The sequence below is a fragment of the Apis cerana genome, linkage group LG1 (genome assembly GCF_029169275.1).
Source record: "Apis cerana isolate GH-2021 linkage group LG1, AcerK_1.0, whole genome shotgun sequence".
In the NCBI taxonomy this organism is placed as follows: domain Eukaryota; kingdom Metazoa; phylum Arthropoda; class Insecta; order Hymenoptera; family Apidae; genus Apis; species Apis cerana.
Window position 1 is genome coordinate 736,801 of NC_083852.1, and position 22,043 is coordinate 758,843.

General features: G+C 45.7%; 1 long non-coding RNA gene across 1 annotated transcript in view; it reads left to right on the top strand.

The window, feature by feature from the left end:
- Positions 1 to 22,043, top strand: part of LOC133667076 (uncharacterized) — a 107,569-nt gene that overhangs the window by 53,932 nt on the left and 31,594 nt on the right. The window contains exon 2 of the long non-coding RNA XR_009832216.1: positions 21,080 to 21,212. This is a non-coding gene — a long non-coding RNA (uncharacterized LOC133667076). The remainder of the gene's footprint in view (positions 1 to 21,079; positions 21,213 to 22,043) is intronic.

Here is a 22,043-nt window from a genome sequence, read left to right on the forward strand (position 1 = left end):
CGCGTTTTTTCCATACGCGCTCCGTGTAAATATGGATTGTTACGCGTTCGTCGAGAATATCGGTTGGTAATTGATGATCGTTGATGAGCAGCGAGATGGAGATAGATATTTTAAGAAGATACGTTTTCTTCTTTCTTTCTTTCTTTCTTTCTTTTTTCTTCGGTAATTCTAGATTTTCTAATAAATAACATCTCTTGTATCGTATACAATCAGTTAGTGGCTAATAATTCTCGATCGATGATCGCTTGTCGCTTCCAATAATTATCCTGCACCTATTTTATTATTACTTTATATTTACGTGTCTTATTATACACACTTACGCGTAATAACTAGAGATTAAGCAAAATACTTTGATTATTTTACGATCAATAATGTAGATACTTAAAGCAGAACATATATATGTATATATATACATATATATAAATACACGAATTAATGGAAATTCTCTGGGATTCGAGAGGAGATTCTTCCTCCTCCTCTTCTTCTTCTTTCTTTCCAGCTAACTCCTTGTTTCTTGTTTCCCCTCTTCCCTTCTTTATTCGTCGGATCTCGCATAATTATCTCGTGCAATCGGTGAACATCATAAATTACCGTGTTTAACTTAACACGAACGAACGAAGGACGAGAAAAAGAGAGAGAGAGAGAGAGAGAGAGACAATTCGAGCGGAAAAGTGGCACGATGTAATTTACGATGATCGTCGTGTAAAACGAGTTAATTCCATTGTTCTTTATGTTAATTATCGTGTTACGATCCTCGCGTTAACACCTCTATGATCGATGGTGTTGATCGCGCGCTCCTCTCGCCACGATCATTGTATCAAGTCGAGCAGCGCTCGACGACGCGGCGTGGCTCGGAGCACGCATAATTTAATACATTCGTTCCTTTGCGGGGAATCGAGCGTTTCGATTGATATGTGAGAGGAAATGAACTAGGAGGGAGGAAGGGGGAGATGCAATAATAACGCGCGAGGGAAGTATTCGAGTGGAGATTAACGAGTGGAGATTTTCGAGGCGCGGGAAAAATTGATACGCCGATATTGAAAAGAGAATCAACACGAACGACACGATGCGTTTTGGAGAGTTGAGCTACCGGCCTGGAGAAGCCATTCTCCATTCACATGGTCATCATCATTATTATTATCCTCCCTTCCTTCCATCCTCTTCCTCTTCTTCTTCTTCTTCTTCTTCTTCTTCTTCTAGTTATAATAATTCATCTTCATCTTCCTAGTTAGTATACCGGATCCATTATTTTGCATACTTGGCGCGACTTCGAGGCAATCTATCAAACTGTTAATTAATCAAAGCCCCGGTATTATTATGCAACGCGAAATGACAATAACCACTCTTGAATCTCCTCTTCAATCTTCTCCCCGTTCTCCATTTTCTTTCCCCTCCCCTTCGTTTGTTTCGCCTTTTTTCTTTCTACGAGCCCTGACGACTTTGTTCCTCAACTTCTCGCTGCGCATATATATATATATATGTAACGATGTATCGTTTTCGTGCGAATTTCTACGCGTCAAAATTTTGTAAAAAAAAAAAAAGAAGAAAAAAATTAAGATCGTCTTTGAGCCAGTTAATTTTTCTTAGGAAAAGATATACGTAGTTGACAGACAAAAGGCTGACAGTCAAGAAATTCCTTCGACGCCTTTCGTAAGCGAGAATAGTAGGGTATACTTTATCGAACCATTTTTCGCCTATACGAAAAATCGATAGTTTATGCTCGATACACGAGCAGGCCGACTCGTTATACCACGACGTTTCGATAGGCGAATTTACAACGAGACATATTTCACTTAAAATTCTCCCTTTATCTGGCTCAATAAATCTCTCGCGTCGCGAGTAACGCCTTTGAGCGCGGTGAACGGTCTCCATCGATTTCAACCGCGTCCCCGCTTTTCCGCCATTCATTCCAAATACACGTGTCGATAAATAAAGAATCGATCTGTCTGATTAAACGAGAAAGAAATTGGAGGAAGCTGATCGAGCATCGGAAGAGACGTTGATATCCGAATTTGTAACAGGAATCTCATCCCTCCAGAGATCTTTCCATGCCAGGGATACAGGCAGAGATTAACCCGTTGGAAAGGTAACTTTTAAGTGATTTAAATTATTCGAATGCTCGAATAACGTTTATTTCTATACGCTTTTCGCATAACCTCGACGAAGTTATATTTTACTCTCAAATGAATCGAGAAGCGATCATCGAAGCGAGAAGAAGTTTCTAATTGAATCGAACCTTTGAGCAGCCTTAGGCTTTATTATTATATTTTGAGCGATAAATTATCGAAGTAAGTTCACCTATCAAATTTTCCTCATCACTGGATTAGAAGTGCTCGATGAATCTCGATTGATTTTCGAATTTTTAATTGATAAATTAAATTTAATAAGTTATCGAAATAACTTTGTTCGTAACTTCACCTATCAAATTTTCCTCGTCACTGAATTAGAAGTGCTCGATAAATCTCGAATGACTTTCGAATTTTTAATTGATAAATTAAATTTAATTTTTAATTTAATAAGTTATCGAAATAACTTTATTCGTAACTTCACCTATTAGAAATGCTCGATAAATCTCGAATGACTTTCGAGTTTCTAATTGAATCGAACCTTTGAGTAATTTTAAGCAAGGTTTAACTATTACATTTTGAGCGATAAATTATCAAAGTAACTTTATTCCTAACTTCACCTATCAAATTTTCCTTACCATTGGATTAGAAATGTTCGATAAATTTCGAATATAATAATTTTCGAATTTCTAATAAATTTTTGAGCAATCTTAAGCAAGATTTTATTATTATATTTTGAGCAATAAATTATCGTCGTAACTTTATTCCTAACTTCAAATTTTTCGTTATCACTGAATTAGAAATGCTCGATAAATCTCGATAATGACTTTCGAGTTTCTAATTGAATCTAATTCTAATTGAAACCTTTGAGCAATCTTAGGTAAGGTTTTACTATTACATTTTGAGCGATAAATTATCAAAGTAACTTTATTCGTAAGGTGAAACATTAAATTTCATCCATTATTGGATGCAAGCGCTAAAACTGGAACGATCGAAGCAAGGAGAACTTTTTAATTGAATCGGATCTTTGGCAAGGTTTTATTGTTATATTAATCGATCGATTCTCGGCGCAGATTCTTTACCACCGCACGCCTACGCGTGTTTCATTAATTTTCAACTCGCGTTCCCTCGCGCATGCGTGCACGCCTCGTTCACGGCGTCTCGAGCGGATAATTAATCGCGCATTATTATACGGTAGCCGATGGCGGCCGGTTGGGCGGCGAGTTATCGGCGAAACGCGTTCCCATCGTTGATATTTCGCGCCCGCTCGTCCCGCAAAAATCCTGCTTTATGCCCGATAATTGCACACTCTCTGTACTCTGTAATCCCTAACGATATCGCTTATTAATTCCTGCGAATCGTGATAAATGTTTCGCATGCGCTTCGTCGACGTTCCAGCCGCAATTAAACCCGCGAGAGACAAACCTCCAACTTCCTGCTCCCTTCGAGAACAGGATTCGACGGCACGTGGAAGGAACCGTAACAGCTCCACTCGAAATTCTTGCAAGCATCATCTTTTTGTCTTAGCAAGACCCACTACTTCCCCTTTTTTCCCAAAATCGAGGGAATACAATTAAGAGAGCTCGACTCGAATTTACGCCGCATCACCGTGATTATCGTTTGCATTAGAAAGATTATTTTTGTCCAAAAGAGGGGATAAAATCAAGGAAAAAAACGGGATGAAAGATCGGGGAATGATGGGAGGCGAAAAAGTTTCGCGATAAATATAAATATCAGGGCGGTCCTGCCCTCTGCAGATAAGGGATTCTCACGTTCGCGTCGTCGACGCATCCGGCAGAAATATATCGACCAAGATTTTTGTCTCGCCGCCTCGGTCTTCTCGACGCCACTCTCCCGCGAGGAGAGGAGAGGAGGGAAACAGCGTCCTCCTCCGTTGCCTGTCCGCCTGTCGGAAGACGGACGATCTCCGCGGCAAAACCGCCCCTTCGTCCGCAAGAACAGGCGGAAAACGGCCGCTTTGTCGCGCTTCCACCGCCGATCGACTTCGGAATGGACGTTTAACGCGTAAAAGGCCACGCTCCTTCCCCTCCCCTTCGGCTACGTTTCGATACCTTATCCCGCACGGTGGTCGACCGTGGTGATTCTCCCTGTTCTGGGTAGAGTGATTTCTCGGATGGCTCGGATGGATAGACGCGTCCGCCTCGCTGGAATTCTGGCCGCAGAAAACAAACGCGGGGGGGGGGAGGGAGGGACGCAGCCGACGTGGAATAAAGATACGAGGGATTTCCTTTTTTACACGCGACTGCGTCGTCTCGCCGGGCGTTTTGTCAACTCGAAATTACCGTAAGTGACCGCTCGACCACCCGTGCTCCGTTTATTTTATCATCGAGAATGATGGAATCCACGATTTTCCGTGCGCGCGAAACGATTTCACGAATTGGAGAAAACTTTCGCTCGTCGAATGCCAAATTTCTCGCGATATTTTACGAAGCAATTTGCGTCTCTATCTTCTTTCCATCCCGCAGAGGTAATTTCGTTCGTTCGCTCCTGCAACCGCTTCGAAAATAATATTCTTATTCACCACGATCTAATTTGAGATAAGAAAAACCTAGCTGCTGAATATATTCTTTCTACGCTTTGCGAGGTATTATTACGCAAACAGCCTAAGAATGAAACATCGAGGCGTATATTTAAAGAAAGAATCGAACGAGTAAAATAAAGGTCGTTTGAACGGTGGCTGAGATTCGCTCGACTAATCGACCGATGTTCCCGAATATTTATTGCGATGCTCGAGTCGACTTCCGAGTTTAACGGTGAATAAGACGGCACAGGCCGGTGCACGAATTTCTGGAACGTGCGCATCATCCTCCTCGAGCGATTCCAGGAAAGCTCGAATTCGATATCGATCGAGCAAGCGAACTCTCCTGTTTCTCTCGAGCGAAGAATAAGAAGCATATAGGAAAATTATGGAGGTGGGCTCGGAAAAAAGCGGGCTGCTCTATCTTCGAAAGAGAAGAAGAAAAGAAAGAAGAAGGCCAGGATTTACTGGTGGCTCTCTCCGTGGTGGGTTTCAGCGGTCGAGAGACACGAGGGAAAAGGTACACGGAGCGGGAGTCGAAAGGAAAGAAACTGGCGATACGCCGGCTGGAAGGGAGAATCGCGATCGTTCGATGCCATAGTCGGGCGTCAGATCGGTTGTACGCGTGGAAAATGGGACTGGTTTTTATCGGGATCGCCTGGTGCACCTCCTGCGGGAGGTATGCCTTAATGTTTAATGCAGACCCCTATTGGAATTGCTCGTGTACCTCGTACACGAAACCCGGCTCGCCGATCCACGTCCTCGCCCGTCCACGTCCGCGAGCCAGGCATAGCTGAAACACCGCCTCTCTCTTCCAGTTCCGAGTACGACACTTTTACGAGGACAGCCTCTAATCTCCCCGATATTTATTAGTGGAATAAAATTTCGGATAAGGATCGACGATTCCCTCTCCTCCTCTTAACAAAAGTAACAACGGAACGGACCTGGATAATAATTTCAATGGCCGACGAAATCCATTATTACATTCGAGGAATCGGTCCAATTCGGAGAGGAAAAAGTGTGTTTTCATTCGCGTGATCGAGAAAAATTCGGAATTTCGGAGGAGATTTGGAAAATCCCGATCGCGTGAGGATATTGCCACCCTTCTCCTTCTCCTTCTCGCGGCAACTCTCGCGCAGAACCGTTGGGAAGATCGGGCGATAGCAGCGCCCTTCCGATTGCTCGGAGGAGGGGAGGCACGCTCGGTGTCCCGGTTTATCGCGGAACGGCTCGTTAATAAAAGCGGCGATCTTTTTTTCCCGCGGCTCGCGAGCGAACGGGATCACCGAATCCGAGCTCGAGAATCGAGATATCGATCGCATCGCGGATTATTAATCTGCGGGGAACAACGATCCGGGATCGGCATCGATAATAACGCTCCTTTGTCGCTCCTTTCTCTTTCCTCCTTTTCTCTCCATTTTCTTCCGATTTCGTTGAACCACTCGTGCTACTCGTTTTGTTGCTTGTAAAAAAAAGAATCCAGCTTATAACAGGATCCGCGATATCTTCTCTCCATCTCTCATCCGTCCGGATAATATTTTCCCTCTTTCCCCGAACGATCGGGAGAAAACGGTTTCTACTCTGGGTGAGTAACGAGGCGAGATGCTGGAATCGAGATAACCCTTGCCGCAAATTTATAACGGCGACCTCGATTACTTCGTTTTCTCCTAAGAATGCCCGCGGTATCGATCGATTTTTCGAGAATCACGATCGTTCCAACCTGAACGAAACGAAACGAAACGAAAGAACTCGCAAAGCAGCGTAGACGCGAAGCGTGGACGCATCGTCCTGCCTGTTTCTGGATCTCTCCCTCTCTCTCTGCGGGAAAGAAGGGGAGGCCATCGGCGTGGAGGATGGAGGGGGGAGATCACATACTCGTTGGCCCACTACTTGTACCCCCGCGATACGCGTTCCGCATTGATATTATTTCATTAACTTTTTTGCCGGTCGCCCCGCTCGTTGGAATAGTGGTTCCGTCGGCCGGCAATCTCCTCCTACGGTTACTCCACCTTCTTCGGCCTCCCTCTGTCCGCCGCGCCGCTCCATCTCCTCCTCTGGTCCCCGCTCCAAGAATCCGCTCCTCGCCATCGCCGTTTCCTCTTTCATCGGCCGGCCGCCGATTCGAGAACACCTGCTCCCGCCTTCCACCCTTCGCTCTCGTAATTGCTTCCCACCCCCTCGATGACAATGCTCCTTCAATTTCCATATACGCGTCGAAACCATTTCGAGCTTTCCTCCGCTCGCGCCTCTGGATTTAAACGAATTTACGCGCGCGCAGAGCACACTTGGACCGCCGATCCATCATCGTAAAAAGCGCTCCCCTCCTCCTCCTTCCTCTTCCTCAAGGCTCGCGGTGGAGCCTGGCCACTAGTTGTTGACGTTTCGATCGTGATCGATCGTGAAGAAGACGTGTACCCTCCTCGCGGCCAGCCCCTCTCGCTAATTCGATTATCCCAGGTTTTGTGGAGCGAGTGTTGTGGAAAGAATCATGGAAAGGGACAAAGAGCGTCGTCTCCCTCTCGCGTGGCGAGTGTAACGAATTGCAAGCCCGATGTCGGCCCGATTCGTCTACGGGGAAGGGGAGAGATCTATCGGCGGCGAGCGTGGCCCTTGAACGCGCGTGCCGTAAAACAGCCAGCATCGAATGCTAATGGCGGGTAGCGTGATTTTTATAGGGGCGATAATTTGGCCGGGGTCGAGGGTCGAGTCCTTGCCGCGGGATATGTATATGTAACTGCGAAATTTATTTTAACCAACCTCCTCGCTCCTGTCGATTATTTATTCCACGCACTCTTCTTTCCTCCCCGCTTTATTTATTTATTCCTCCCCCTACAACGATCGTGTAGACTCTTTCCAAGGATAAACGGTTCCAATTGATCTGAAAAGTTTTTCTCTTCTTTTGTTATTATTATCGTTATTGGTGTTATTAGTAATTTCACGAAGACGATCTTCTCGAACTTCTCCATTTCGTCTCGATGATCGATGGAATCGATCGAATTGGTCGAGTAACGGAGAGAAACGAGGCGGGTTGAAAATGATTGGCTTCTCGCCAAAAAATAAAATTAATAATATAAAGTAAATTCTTAAATATTATGTACGGTTTCTTGCATTTACTGACTATTATTTATTGTAATAAATAAAATCAAATCGATTAATCGCTATTCACTTTACAAACTTGCGAATAACGGTTCAGAGTATGAATATCTCGCGAAGCATTCTCCTTTGTGCGACGGTATTCACAATTTGCAATTATATCTGGTTTCGCTCCTTTCTCCATTCGAACACGCTTTTACATTTCTTTTTGTCGCCAATTTCTTCTTTTCCTATTATCGCTTCGAGTGTCTTCAATTCCTCGGGTCGCCGATCGAGTCGAAAAAAAGGAAATGAAATTCTATGGAAAAAATTGATGGAGAGAAGGAGAGCAGTGCATCCCCTCGTCTCGACAATTTCTTCTCGCCTTTTCCTGTTGTTCAATTCCTCGAGTCGCTGATCGAGTCGAAAAAAGTAAAAAAAAATTCAAACTCGCCATTATAAAACTGGATGGAGAGCAGTACGGAAGGAAAGGAAGGGAGAAATGGAAGAGTCTCTGTCGAAGATCGGCCGCATCGATGCGCGGGACCACCTTCCGGAACTCGCGAAACTGCGCAATTTGATTCGGGGTGGGCCTTTCGTACACACGCCGTCTCGTAACGGTACCGCGCGGCGGCTCGACCTCTCTGGTAATTGGGTAACCGTCCATCCACTTCCGGTTCGCCTCGCCTCGAAATCGGTTGACCGAGGATCACGTCCGCAGACTTCCTTCTTTCCTCCTGCCACGCGGCGACGATAGTAAACTGAACTAGAGAGCGATCGTGGTTCGATCGACGCTTACAAATCTGGAAAGAAACGGGAAGTGCACGTTGTATAAATAACCTCTTAATCGCCTCTTGTTCTCGATCTTACGAGAGAGGAATTCGATAAAGAATAAAGAATTTAATTAGCTCGCGTGCCGATTAAGAGAGCGGAAGCAGAAATTTATCGATCGCTTCCTGGCAAAATATTTATAATCCGAAATTTATCAACGCGGGCGCACAATTTCGCTCCATTATGAAGGGACGTGATCGGTTTCGAAATAAAGCAAATATGAAGGAGTCGGCCCCGGATCGGCGAATTAACCATTCGCCCATCCGAATATTAATCGAACGAAATTGCGTAAGCTGCCTCCTCGTGTTATTTATAGCGCGGTAATTTGTTCCGGGGATAATTACCGAGCTTTCGCGTACCGGTCTCGATTAAAGGGAACGGGATGAGGGCAGGGATCGCGGAAATAACGAAAGAAGCTTTCGATTGTATTTCGAAATGAATTTTACATTGTGACTCCTTCTCTGATTCTTTTCTTTAGCAAACTCGATCGATTCAGTGGTCCTCGAGTTAGTTTCTACAAAGTTCGAGTTTTCTGGTTTCCTGAGGTATTCCAACTTGCTCCCCGCGACTCGGAATTTCTCTCTCTCTCTCTTTCGCCATAAAACAGAAGTACCGTTTAACGCGAGTGACTATATAGTTTCCACGTCGATATTCAAGCAATTTGTAGAAGCTGGAAGGCAACGCATAAGAGGAAAGATACGGCGCGAACGAACGTTGAGGAGAAGAAGGATTGGATTTCCAAATAATGGTAACGGATTGTACTCTCTTCGCTCTCCCATCGATATTTTGATAATGCGATCGCGAGAGTAGTCTTCTGTTTTCGTCGCTACATTGCTGAGGCTTGTCTTCGAACGCGTCGTCGAATGGTACAATTGTTAAAATTTCTGCCCTAATTCGAGAGGAAAAATGGAAGAGTCTATTTTAAAGGATTTAAAAATATAAATCTTGAATTCTATTTATATAATGCATGAACCATTAAATAGGATTTGAGGAACTCTGATTTGATTAATATCGATTTATATTATCACGTTCTTTCTTCGGGTCAAATACCATATTACTTTCATTACTTTTATCCTGTATGAATATCTTTAATCAAATACCTACGAGAGATGGAATAGTCGAATGAGCTTGACAGTCGACACGCGTTAACCGGAAGTCTTATCGAAACGGTCGGCCGATTTGTCCTCGGTGTCCCGAAAAGGCGTTGCACCGGCGTTTCGATCTCCTCTCGAGAGACGGAGGAGGAGGAAGAGAGGATCCCTCCTCCCCTCCCGCGGTTGTGCATGCCACGGCATCTACAAATGGGAGAACAGTATCGTACGATCGATTCCTATAGCGGTGGCGCATGCTCGATTCCTCGAAGGAACGCTTGCGCGCGACGAACGCTCTTCTCTCCCTCGCTTTCATCCAGCTGCGCTCGCCGACCGACCGAGCGACCGGCCGGCGGCGGTGGAAAAATGCCGCGACACAATGCCGCCACTTCCCGGAAGGTAGCCAATGCCCGTTAAGCATCGCATTAGAAAAATTGGCGGACATTGTTGTGACCGGTCATTCCGCTTCTAGGAATGCGTGTCTCGCAAATTGCCGACCTGTTGTCCCCTTACTGTCTTTCCTCCTCCTCCTCCGACCGTTCCCTTTTATCCCGCGCTTCGTGGGATCGCTCGATCGAGTTCCTTCAAAAATCTCCTTTCCAAATCTTAATTTAATCTTATTGAAAGTTAGATCGATTCCGTCCAGGAGGCGTGTTCCTTTGCTCATATTCTTGTCACTATTAAGTCAATTAGAGGGGAATTAGAACGAAATAAAAGGCTACCTTATCTAGTAGTAGTGAGTGAGCGTATTAGATCCATCTCTTCCTAATAGGCTTCCCCGATCCCTGTCCGATTTGGCGGCCGATCAGGGCTGGAATAGAAGGGTGACGGGAGGAGGAGAGAGGAGTTGGTGTCGAGCACGATGCTCGTCGCGGGTCGTAAATCGAGCGGGGACGGAGGGAGTGTCGCGGTCTTGCTCGTCGTCGGCCAATCAGAGGGGGGACGTGCACCTCCTCGATAAGCGATAAATCACGCGGGGGCCGTTTCGTTCCAACCGTTCCAGACCTGGAACCACGCGTGTTCCACCAAGTGTTCCCCGCAATTAACGTCAGGGCCCCTTCTGATCGATCGTTCTCCACCGCGGATTCTTCGCGACACGCGGAGGCCTCCTCCTCCTCCTCCTCCTCCTCGAGGCGACGGCATCCTGACCCACGCCAACTCTGACGACTTTGTTCCTCGAACTTGGCTACGTTTTTAAATTCTCGCGAGCACAACAACGACGCTTTCTCAAGACGTATCTCTCGCTTATGGCGTAAAACGAATACTGGGTGAGCAAGGATGACCCGGATATCCACGTTTACGTCGAACCGTTTCGATTTCGATTTATTGTCGTGCGTTTCTCCTCTCGACCGAGTGGAGAAAAAAGGACAGCACGGCGATACACGAGGCGACACGTATCCACGAGCGATAATATTTACACGCCTTTCCCCTTTAGATCCCTGCGTAATTCTCCGGGGGAGAGGGGAGGGAGAAGCACGCGCGCGTTTAAATCATTTAACGGCGGCAATTACTCTCGAATTTATCCCGATACCGATCTAACGATACACCATGTTTTACACTCCCATTGCTCTCCCCTTCCACGGTTGCATAACGCGTGCGCATTATACGCGTCTCCCCGCCCCGCCGTGAAATACACTCCGTGTTTCTATTTATTTACTACATTCGGCACGGTAATAGAATCGTAGGCCGTTCACCGGGATCGGCGCGTGTAACCTGAAACGGAGGAGAGGGATCTATCTAACGGGTGGTCGAGTAATTGTTAAGGGAACGTGAGCAGCCTAATTCCGTGCGTGTATATACGATGGGACGGTGTATCGCGATGGGACGAGAGCGACACTGTCCATCGTTCGTATCCTATCCGTTGCGCGCCGGCTTCGTTATCGTCGTTCGGCCCATCCATCCGTCTTGATCCGTCGCGAACCGATCGAACGGAATTAGAAAGCATAAACCGGTAAACCGTGGCGGACTGGCCTCGTCTAATCGTGGACCTGTCCTCGATAAAATATATCACCGGGAGATATTCGGATCCCCCTCGGCGGCCTCTTATTATCGATTCGACGTGTAAATCGGTGAGATTAAGTCGTCAATCGAAGCGCTTTATTTTCGCAGGAAATTTCGAGTTTTAAAATTATTCGTCGCGGTTGATACGATTCGCCGTTATCGTGTTTTTCCTTCTCTTCCTTCCTTTCTCCAACACCTTTTTCTTCTCTCCCTTTCCTTCCATCCTGTGCCTTGGGCGCAATATCTCCACGAATTCACCGAAGGAAAAGGGAGCTCCTCTCGCGCCACTCCCACCGTATAATCAGACTTCTTTCAGGCCCGCCACCGCGCACTGATGATGGCCTGCGCCCTCTTTCTCGCTCCCCCCGCTTTTCTTCCCTTCCCCTACCCACCCTTTCCCCTCCGCGTCTCCGCGTGTTCACGCGCGGCAACCGATAAAAGCGGTTTCGGGTAATGAGCGGGTTCCGATCCCTCGATCCCTCCGATAATTTCCGGCTCCCGAAAGTGAAATCGCGCTCGACGACAGCCGATTTCTCTCTCTCTCTCTCTCTCTTCCATTGTACCACTCCATGCATAATCCACGCATGATCCATCGCGTAGATGGAACCACAAGCGAGGCGAGTGGACGTGGCTCGATTGGATTACGATCCTCCCCGAGCGAAAATTCCTTGCGGCGTCCTGCTCGCGTTCTTCTTTTATCGACACATTCCGCGGCCACGATTCGGGGATATTCTCGCACAAAGGGGAGGGGGGCCCAAGGTGGCGGTAATTCGAGAGGCGCAAGGTGTTTCGGGGGACAGCCGCATCGGAGGGGGAGCTGCGGAGGCGGACCACGGTATACTTTTCCCTCGTCGCATGCATGCGCCGATGCATACGTACGTCGTCGAACCTGCCGTCGCCGTGGATTCCAGCGGGTAATCCGGCCGGATCGGATTACCGCGTCCATAATACGTGAATCGTGATACGCCCGCGATATCCCCTCCTCTTTCCCTGCTTTCTTTCTTTCTTTTTTCTTCTCGGTAGACTTCCTTTTTTTCTCCCCTCTTCTTTTCTCTTCTTCTTCTTCTTCTTATTCCGCGCACGGACCAGTCGGTTTGAATCAATCGTGAATTCTCCGGGCTTGTGATTATCTTATGGAACAAACTCGTTCGGCTCTTGACGATAATTGGATAAAATCCTATTTGGACTTTGCTTTCGCCGCGAAAGAAATTGTATACCGACGGGTACGGAGCGGAAGGGAAATTTCTAATTTCGTTAAGTTGGAGTGGCGCGACGCGAAACGTAACGCGGGGATTTTTTCTGACGAATAAAATTGATGCTCGGGTGAGGGCCGATATCGAAGGACGAATGCAATCCCTTTCCGAGGGATACGAAGAAGCGACTCGATTAGTCGGCGAATGGGAATGAATTTCGACGCGTGCCGACGCGTGTATTTAAAGCGGAAGGTAATGCAAGGGAATAACGTTCGATTCCAGCAGGGATGCTGGGTATATCGGTTGTATGCTAATCTAATCCCGATAGAAGCCACGGGGCTAGGAGTTGGCATCGTCCTACGCTCTCGAGTGCGCTGCTGGGTCATTGAATTCCGTGGTGTTTCTTCATTATCTCGTTGAATACTAACAGCTCGACGGTGTTTCCTCATCGCCCGTCTCTTCCGCCTCCTTTGCATACACGCCGTATCGACGTATCGTAAACGGCCTCTCTCGGTATTTACTCGTTAATTCTTCGTATGCAAAGGTGGTGCCACGCCTTGGAAAAATCGGGCCCGAAAGGTCAGGAACTGGCCCGGAACGGCTTTCCTTGTGTCTCGCGATTCAAAACTTTAACGCGTGGAAAATCGAAGGATATTTGCATACCAAGTGTGACCTCTCGGGGATACACGAGGCAATGCAATTTGATGATTTATTTGAAAATCAATGAATCAATAATTAGATGCGTTTTAACGATTCCCCGTTCCTTTCTTCTCCTTATGTACCATTACGGCCACGTATCCGTGCACGCACCATTATACACTCCGTGTTTTTATGTTTTCTATTAACGGAGAAAGTTTTGTCATTCCTTTTTTACGACAGAAATATATTATGACAAAATAAATAATCATTTGTAAAACATTTGACACACTAATCCGTGGAATCTAATTGGGAAAGTCGCGAGTGTTTTTTTTCTTCTTTTCTCTCCCTCCTCTCCCTCTCTCTCTCTCTCGGGTTTAAAATTGCGCGCGCACGCGCGTATATGATGGATCACAATTTCGAATTGCGCGTTCCTTCGCGCGTACTGCTGCGAATTACAATTATTTCAGTGTAAAAAAAGAAAAAAAGAGTTGCCGTGAAAAAAGACACGCGGATGAAAATTTCATTCTCTCTCGAAGCTTTCTTTCGAATTATTATCTATCCTCTCGTTAGAAAGTAGAAAACTAACTCTTCGAAACTAAAAATAGGTAATATTTGTAATTCGATCTTTTGCTTGCTTCTCTCTCTCTCTCTCTCTCCGTTGAAAAAAAAGAAAAAGAGAAATCTTTCCTGGTTATCCGTATCGCGTAAACGTAACGATTTAATATTAAATCAGCGATACTTATACTCGTCGATACGAAACGATTTAGGCATCTATATTATTCCAGCGTAATTATCAACCAAATTTTGGAATCGTTGATACGTGTTCTTATTTCTTGATTAATCGAAAACGCAACAAATTAAACAAATTAAATTTACATCGCACGATTTATATATATTATTTGCACATAAGCCTTTTCATAAATTGTACCGATACATAAAAAATACATAAAATATTCATATCATCGTTCATTAAAATATGTAATATCTGTAATTACGTTAAAATAAACAATTGCTGATAATCGTGCAATTTGCACAACATTCATTATCGTTATATAGATACGAAATACATCATCCATCTTCCAGACTGTATGGATATATATCGAAAAGTACGTGAATCATTCGATCGTTAAAATATATATAATTACGTTGAAATGAACAATTGCTGAAAAATAATCAACAATCAATAATGGATAAAACGGTAGACGATTCGTATTCAACAAGGAAAATACATCAATTTTCGAAATAATAACAAAACCTTTACACAAATTGTAATTACGTTGAAACGAACAATTGCTGAAAATCGTACTCTAAAAATGCCAACGGAATAATAAGTAAATAAACGATTCGACGATTCGTAACAACGATTTATAATTATATATATATGATGCATCTTGAGAATATTAAAATAATCTTGATCCAAATTATACATCGAATTGTGCAGATACATAAATTATTCGATCACTGAAATATATATAATTACGTTGAAATGAACAATTGCTTAAAAATAATCAACAATCAACGGAATAATAGATAAAACGATTCGTATTCAACAAGGAAAATACATCAATTTTCGAAATAATAACAAAACCTTTACACAAATTGTAATTACGTTGAAACGAACAATTGCTGAAAATCGTACTCTAAAAATGCCAACGGAATAATAAGTAAATAAACGATTCGACGATTCGTAACAACGATTTATAATTACATATACGATGCATCTTGAGAATATTAAAATAATCTTGACACAAATTATACATCGAATTGTGCACAGATACATAAATTATTCGATCACTGAAATGTAATATATATATATATGTATGATACCATCTTAACGGAATAACAAAGTAACCTTTACTCAAATTGCACGACCGATACATCGAGTTACGTACGGATATATAAATAATTGGATCGCTATCTAAAATATGATGGGCGTTTGCTGAAAATCGTATTCAACAAGGAAACGATGGGTAAAAACGACGTTCGTGACAATGGCGGACGTCGTCTATCGCGCAAAGAACGATGTCGTGGCACGGCGAACACGTTGCGCGCGATTCGTGACCGACCGTTACAACCTCGTGCGGCGAGGATCGAGAGATGCGCCCGGTTGCACGCGAGGGACTATAGTTTCTCAGGTGACCGTGAGTTCATTCATGCACGGACGGAACCACTACTGGAGGCTTTGCATACGTGTCAATGGGATACCTGCTTCCGATCCGTTCTCCCCATTGTTCTTCTCCTTCTTTTTTTCTCTTACGCGCGCGGTATCGAATGTTGCCGCCGCAACAAAAATTCAATTCCAATTTCCTAACCCTTCCTGCAACCAAAGTTCCTGCAAACACATTCGTCCCTCCACTGCTCGAAACGGGAGTTGTTCAAATTCCAATAGTCAAAATCGTAGAAATTATTGCGATGTAGCCATTGATTCGCTCCGAATTCTATTCCTTAGAGGTTTAGATTCATGCCGAGTTTCGTTCATTCGGCAGTAAAGGTCGCGTTGATTCGATGATCAGGAAGGGACGAATAGGAAATTGGACGTTGCAACGTCAGCCGCCCTACTCGGAAAGCGCGGAATTAAACGGGGGTAAATAGGACGGATCGGTTCCCTCGGCCCTTGTTTCGTCGAACGCGAAGCCTTCGGACGAAGGACGAGAAAACATCGAGAATCCATAGTTCGGGCGGACGTATTGGTACGTCAAGTTCAGGTTTTTTACGGCATGGTGGTTCGTTAGGGCGAGCCTTAACAGTAAAACCGATCCGGGGAGCGACAAGTGGTATGCAATAATCGATACAGACAGTGCGGATTAATTGAGAATGAGTGGACATTAATTGAAGGGGAAGAAGAACGAGGCACGCGCAAGTTTCCTTAAGCAGGCCTCGCTCGTGTGGATACGCCTTAGGGATCTTCCGTAACGCTGCCCTGCCCGGCTGCGCGCGCATCCGCCGAGAATCGTAAGCCACGGTGGATCGATCGAATTCCATCGTCTCGCTTCTGCGGCAAATCAACGCGGTTTGAAAAAAAGAATAACAGAAGAACTTGGTAAAAACTTTCCTTCCTTCCTTCCTTCCTTCTTTCCCCTCGAATCGGCCGTGAAATGGGAGGGGGAATTTTGACGGGAAGAGAGGAGGAGAGGAGGGGGAGGAGTTGGTCGGTTGCGTCACTCGGGGCTACGTAAACAGCAGGTGACTGATTCGACGAATCGAGAAGCCGTATTTTTACGAAGGCGACCCGACGAGCGAAATAATTCATCCCTGAAAAGGTTAATCGCAGCGGGACTCGAGCTTCTTTCGCTTCCGGCGAGAGGGTCCGCGAGTGGAAAAAACGAGGAGCGGGCAAGGAAGGGGGAGAGCAGCGGCAGGGCAGAAGAAGGAGAAGAAGAAGAGGGGGAGGAGGATGAAGCAAAGAGTTTTCGGTATTTCGCTCACGCAGGCTCGCGCACGCAAGCGAGCACGCACGCACTCGCTCACGCAACAAGAACTTTTTTTCGCGAAAGGCAGCAAAAGGAGTGCGGTCGGGTACGAAGGGAATTGCTCTTGCCGGCCGCGCCAACTGCACGCGTATTCGACCCACTGCCTCACTATTCCCAGCCCGGATGAAACGGTTTCGATTAATCGCCAGATTCCATTCCATCCCGTCCCGTGTATACGCACGTACGTCGCGGATGGAATTCGAAAGAATAATTTTGCTCGAACGAGGAAGAGTTACGACGGACAGAGTTTATCGATGGAAAATATCTTTATATGGCGATACGCGGATCGTGTAACCACCGCCGCTATCGGGGAACAGATTCATAGAACTAATGGACGCGAGGCTGTAGCTTTCTTGTCCGCGGTTCTATATCGCTGGGGCACTTCATTAGTCAGTTTGTCCGGCTACTTTTTTAGATCGGGTCGGTAGATGAGCGTATTACAATTTATATATGATGGCGGGCAAGGTTAAGTAAGAACGAGACACTTCTACAAATGATCGCGCGACTACCCTTTTATAGAGCTCACCCTCGTGTAACCGTGGCATAACCAGATCGTTTAAATCCATTCGGATATCTAATATCTTCCTTCTTAAACGCTTCTGTACGTCAAGGTTTATACATACCTTCATTCTTACCACGATAAATCGCACAGTTTTTACATCTTTAATAAACGACCCGGTCTCGATCCACTCCTCCTTCCACTCCTCGACTCGATTCGTGTTAGAAATCGTATCGTAGCTTGCTGCTACGACCGATTTAGATTGTCAGAATTCGATCGAGTACATATTTGGCTGAAATTTCCAATTCCTTTCCGCGCGGAAAAGGAGAAGAAAGCGAAAAGCCTTTTCCAACTGAAAACGGAAAACAGCAAATCGTATTCGTTGTACGAAACATTTTATTCGCTATATATCGTAAAATTAACCCAGTCCATTTAGATTAGAATTAGTTAGAATTTGATCGGTTCGTCATTTTAACTCTCCAAGGAAAATTTCCAATTCCTTTCCAGCGGAAAACGGACGAATTATATTACACAAAATTCGACGAAAGGGCTGATTTTATTCTTATATTATAAGAATATATAAAGGGCTTATATTATAAGGGCATACTTACTTAACTCTCGAAAGAAAATTTCCAATTTCTTTCCAACGAAAAACGGACGAGCCACTATAAAATTATATATATAAAATTCGGTGAAACGGTTTTATTCGGTTATCATAAAGTATCGTTAACTGAATCGACTAGAATTCGATCGAGTCCCCATACCAAAGGAAAATTTCCTTTCCAGCGAAAAATGGACGAATTATATTGTACAAAATTCGGAAAAGGACCGATTTTATCCGCTATATATCGTAAAGTTAACCTAGTAGATTAGAATTAGATCGTCATACTTAACTCTCGAAAGGAAATTTCCAATTTCTTTTCAACGAAAAACAAACCAACTATATTATACAAAATTCGGCCGATTTTATCCGCTATATATCGTAAAGTTAACCCAGTCGATTAGAATTCGATCGAATCGGCGTACTTACTTAACTCTCGAAAGAAAATTTCCAATTTCCAACGAAAAACGGACGATCTACATAAAATTATATATATAAAATTCGGTAAAACGGTTTTATTCGATTATCATAAAGCATCGTTAACCGATTCGATCGAGTCGTCATACTCAAAGGAAAATTTCCAATTTCTTTCCAGCGGAAAACGGACGAATTATATTATACAAAATTCGGAAAAGGGCCGATTTTAATCATAAAGTTGATTAACTCAGTCGATTAGAATTCGATCGAATCGGCATACTTAACTCTCGAAGGACAAGTTCCAATTTCTTTTCAACGAAAAACGGACGAGCCACTATAAAATTACGTAAAATTCGGTGAAACGGTTTTATATCGTGTTATCGTATAACATCGGTGTCGTTATGATAACGGTGCATCGATGGGAAGCAAATTAGCGGGAGAGATTAAGGGCAGAAGGGTAATTTAGATTAGGGGGCGGCGCGCAATTAAACGTAAAATACCGGCGCTCGGTGGAATTTCAAGGTAATAAGAGACGATAAGGGAGGAGGCCCCCGGTTCCTATATCAGATCGAACCCACGCACCGCGGAGCAATTTCATTTCCAACGCGGGGCACGTACGGCCAGATTATCGGAACGTTGCGGCCGGCATCTCGCGGCCACGATCTACCTTTCCTCCTCGTGCACGCCCCATGCGGTATCCATCCGGCCTCTGGAATAATCGTTTCGCGTGATACGACCAAGCGGTCACCTGTTGCGCCTCCGTGAAATCTAATTCGGGAATTGAAATCGCAGCTCGGGGTTAATTAGTTCTCTCTCAGATTTTCTGCGATTGCTTTGAACCAAGGGGAGGGAAGAGCAGGCAGACGCTCGCGCGGATCGCGAAGATTTGAGAAGAAATATTATAAATTAACGAGAATGAGGAAGTTAGGTTTGGAATGATAATAAATGAAAAGGGATGAAGAGGAAGAAGAGAAATCCGGGATACTTGTTTGAAAAGCTTCCTTATTGAATTAATAATTGTAAATAACGGATCTAAAATCTAATTGGCCCTATCTAAACCTGCGTTCATGCACCGATCTCAGGAATCGTGCGCTCTTAACACCTCGTTTTAGTTTCGTTATCGACTCGATCCAATAAAGCAGAGGAATACGAGGAGAATGGAGCAATTTGTAAAAGTAACGATTATTATATAAAAATCCATCGTATTCCATCGTATTATCGAGGATGAAAGCACACCGGATCGCGAGGAGCACGTCCACACGAACGGTGCGCACGATCCTCGGAATTTAATCGAAGAGAAATTCTCGATAAACGAGGCCCCAGGATCAGACCCCCGCGTAGATTCGCGAGAACCGTTGCTATTTAAAGGAAAAAAAAAAGAAACGAAACGAAACGAAAAAGAAGCAGAAGAAGGAGAAAAAACAAACAAATAAATAAAGTGCAGTACACGATACGGCTTTAGGGGCACACTCTCGGTAGTCTCTCACCTGTTGCGGTGTGCCCATCGTACCACAGGTGGGGCCGTTGGTGGGAGTGCTCCAGGTAAGAGTTGCTGCAGTTCGATAAAGATACCCTTCTTCCTCCAGAACGGAGAAGAGAAAGAGAGAGAGAGAGCGGAGAAGAGAGTCTGTTGTGGAGGCTGGCAGCCAGCCTGGCACGCTACGTGAGCGGCATGCACGCACATCCTCTCCTCTTCTTCATCCCCAGCTCCTTGGGTCGCTGCTCTCCCTCCACTATTCGCCCTCCTCTCCCTCCTCACCTATCCTTACTCGATCCTCACCCACACTCACGCTCGACGCGTTCCACCCAGAGAGAGGGAAAGAAAACGAAATCTACGGAGAATCGAAGGGGAGTAATTAATTGGCCGGAGGTTAATACGGAACGTTATCTCGATTGACCCGTCTCCTCCTTCTCTCTCTCTTCATATTCCCACGGAGGAGCGAGGAAAATTCGATTCTTCCTTCCTCCAAACGCGATACTCGTCGTATCGAGCGCGTGGGCGTTGAGGGGAGTTCACCCCGTGGAGCGAGGAACGAGCGATCTCGAAGGGCTCCACGCGAAATTCGCCGAGGAATTAATAACCTTGGCCGTTGTTCGAACCGCCACCGCCGCCACCACCGCCAGAGGGGGAATTTATTAGTAGCCGCGGTCGTTGCTCGGTGTTCGAGCTCGAGATTACTAATAATAAAACTGCTAATGATATACTCACTGCGAGACAACCGGTACTTGTAGTCGGTCAAAGTACCACCGAACTTATAAACGGCACCGATCCATAACCATAAATAATACGAGGCAAGGGCTCACTGTGTTCGTGCGATCGGCGAAATAAATTGCGAGAGCACCGAGCGAACGAGCGCACGCACGCACGCACGCACGCACGCACGCGTGTACTCGCGCACCTGCATCTCGCCGATACTTTAAACTCGCCCGCTTCTTCCCGCTTCTCGCCTCGACCTCGAGGACTCTCCCCGGCTTACCAAAGTAGATAAATCGGAATAAGGTGTGCATGTATATGCGCGCAGCTACCCGCGATTTAATCCCTCCAACTTTGCATCGCGAGGAGAGTACGATCGAAGCACCAAGCGAAGCAAAGGCTACCTTTTTTCAAAGATTTCTCAATATTTAACGCATTAAATATCCTTTCCTCCCCTTCTTTACAGCTTCTTCGCAGTAAGATAATGACTCAACGCTGGAGGAAAGAGGGAGAAGCGTCGTAAACCGCGCGTGAACCCGACTTGTAGCCTGAGACTCATCGCACGCCGAGTTGTATAAATACAAACCAAGGAAGAGGGGGTGAGTAATGTAGGAAAGGTCTCGATTCAAGAAGACCTATCCCTCGGCGGACAGTCTTTCCACTAATTACGCGAGCTAATCCCGTGTTGCGGGGCGAGACGAGTCACGCTCTGCTCGTGATTGCCTCGTGAGCCGGAGGCGATCGGGGGCTTGGCAGCTCCTAAGTTACACGTCGCCTCCGGTGCCACGCTGAATAAATCGAACGAAATCACGAGCTCCCTGGTACTGTTTTCACGCGCCCCTTTTCTTCGTTCTAATTCAAAGTATGCACATATATCCCCCTCGAGAAAATAATTTTCCAGGAAAGTCCACGCGTTATCGCATAATAAAGTTTGAAGGAACTGGGCTCGATACGTGAATAACAAGGAGAGGGGCGGTTGGTCGTCCCGCTGTCGCGGCTAATTAGAGGCATGGGCGACACCTGCGGCCGCATCTGCCCCGAGGGATGCTCGCGGGGCCCTCCTCCTCTCGAGAAAGGGGTGGCGATCGAGCAAAGTGTGGGACGAGTCGAGGCGCTGTCGGCGCTGCGGCGCCCCGCGGCCTAACCGAGGGGGAAGGAAAGGGAATTAATTCGAACGCGTCGATGTAATTAATAATTAGCCGAATGCTTAATTGGCGGACCGAGCATTCCGGCCAATTAGCCCGGGATGAAGATGTGACCGGCGTGCCCCGCTGGGAAAGAGGATCGTGCCACTCTCTCTTAACTACCGAACGTTGCGCGTCCCGCGCTCGCTCGATCTTCCGACGTTTCGTGGCGCGTAATTGCTGCCTCTTAATTGCGCCCCTGCCAGAAGCTGCCATCCATCCGCCGCTCGTGTAATCGGTATCTTC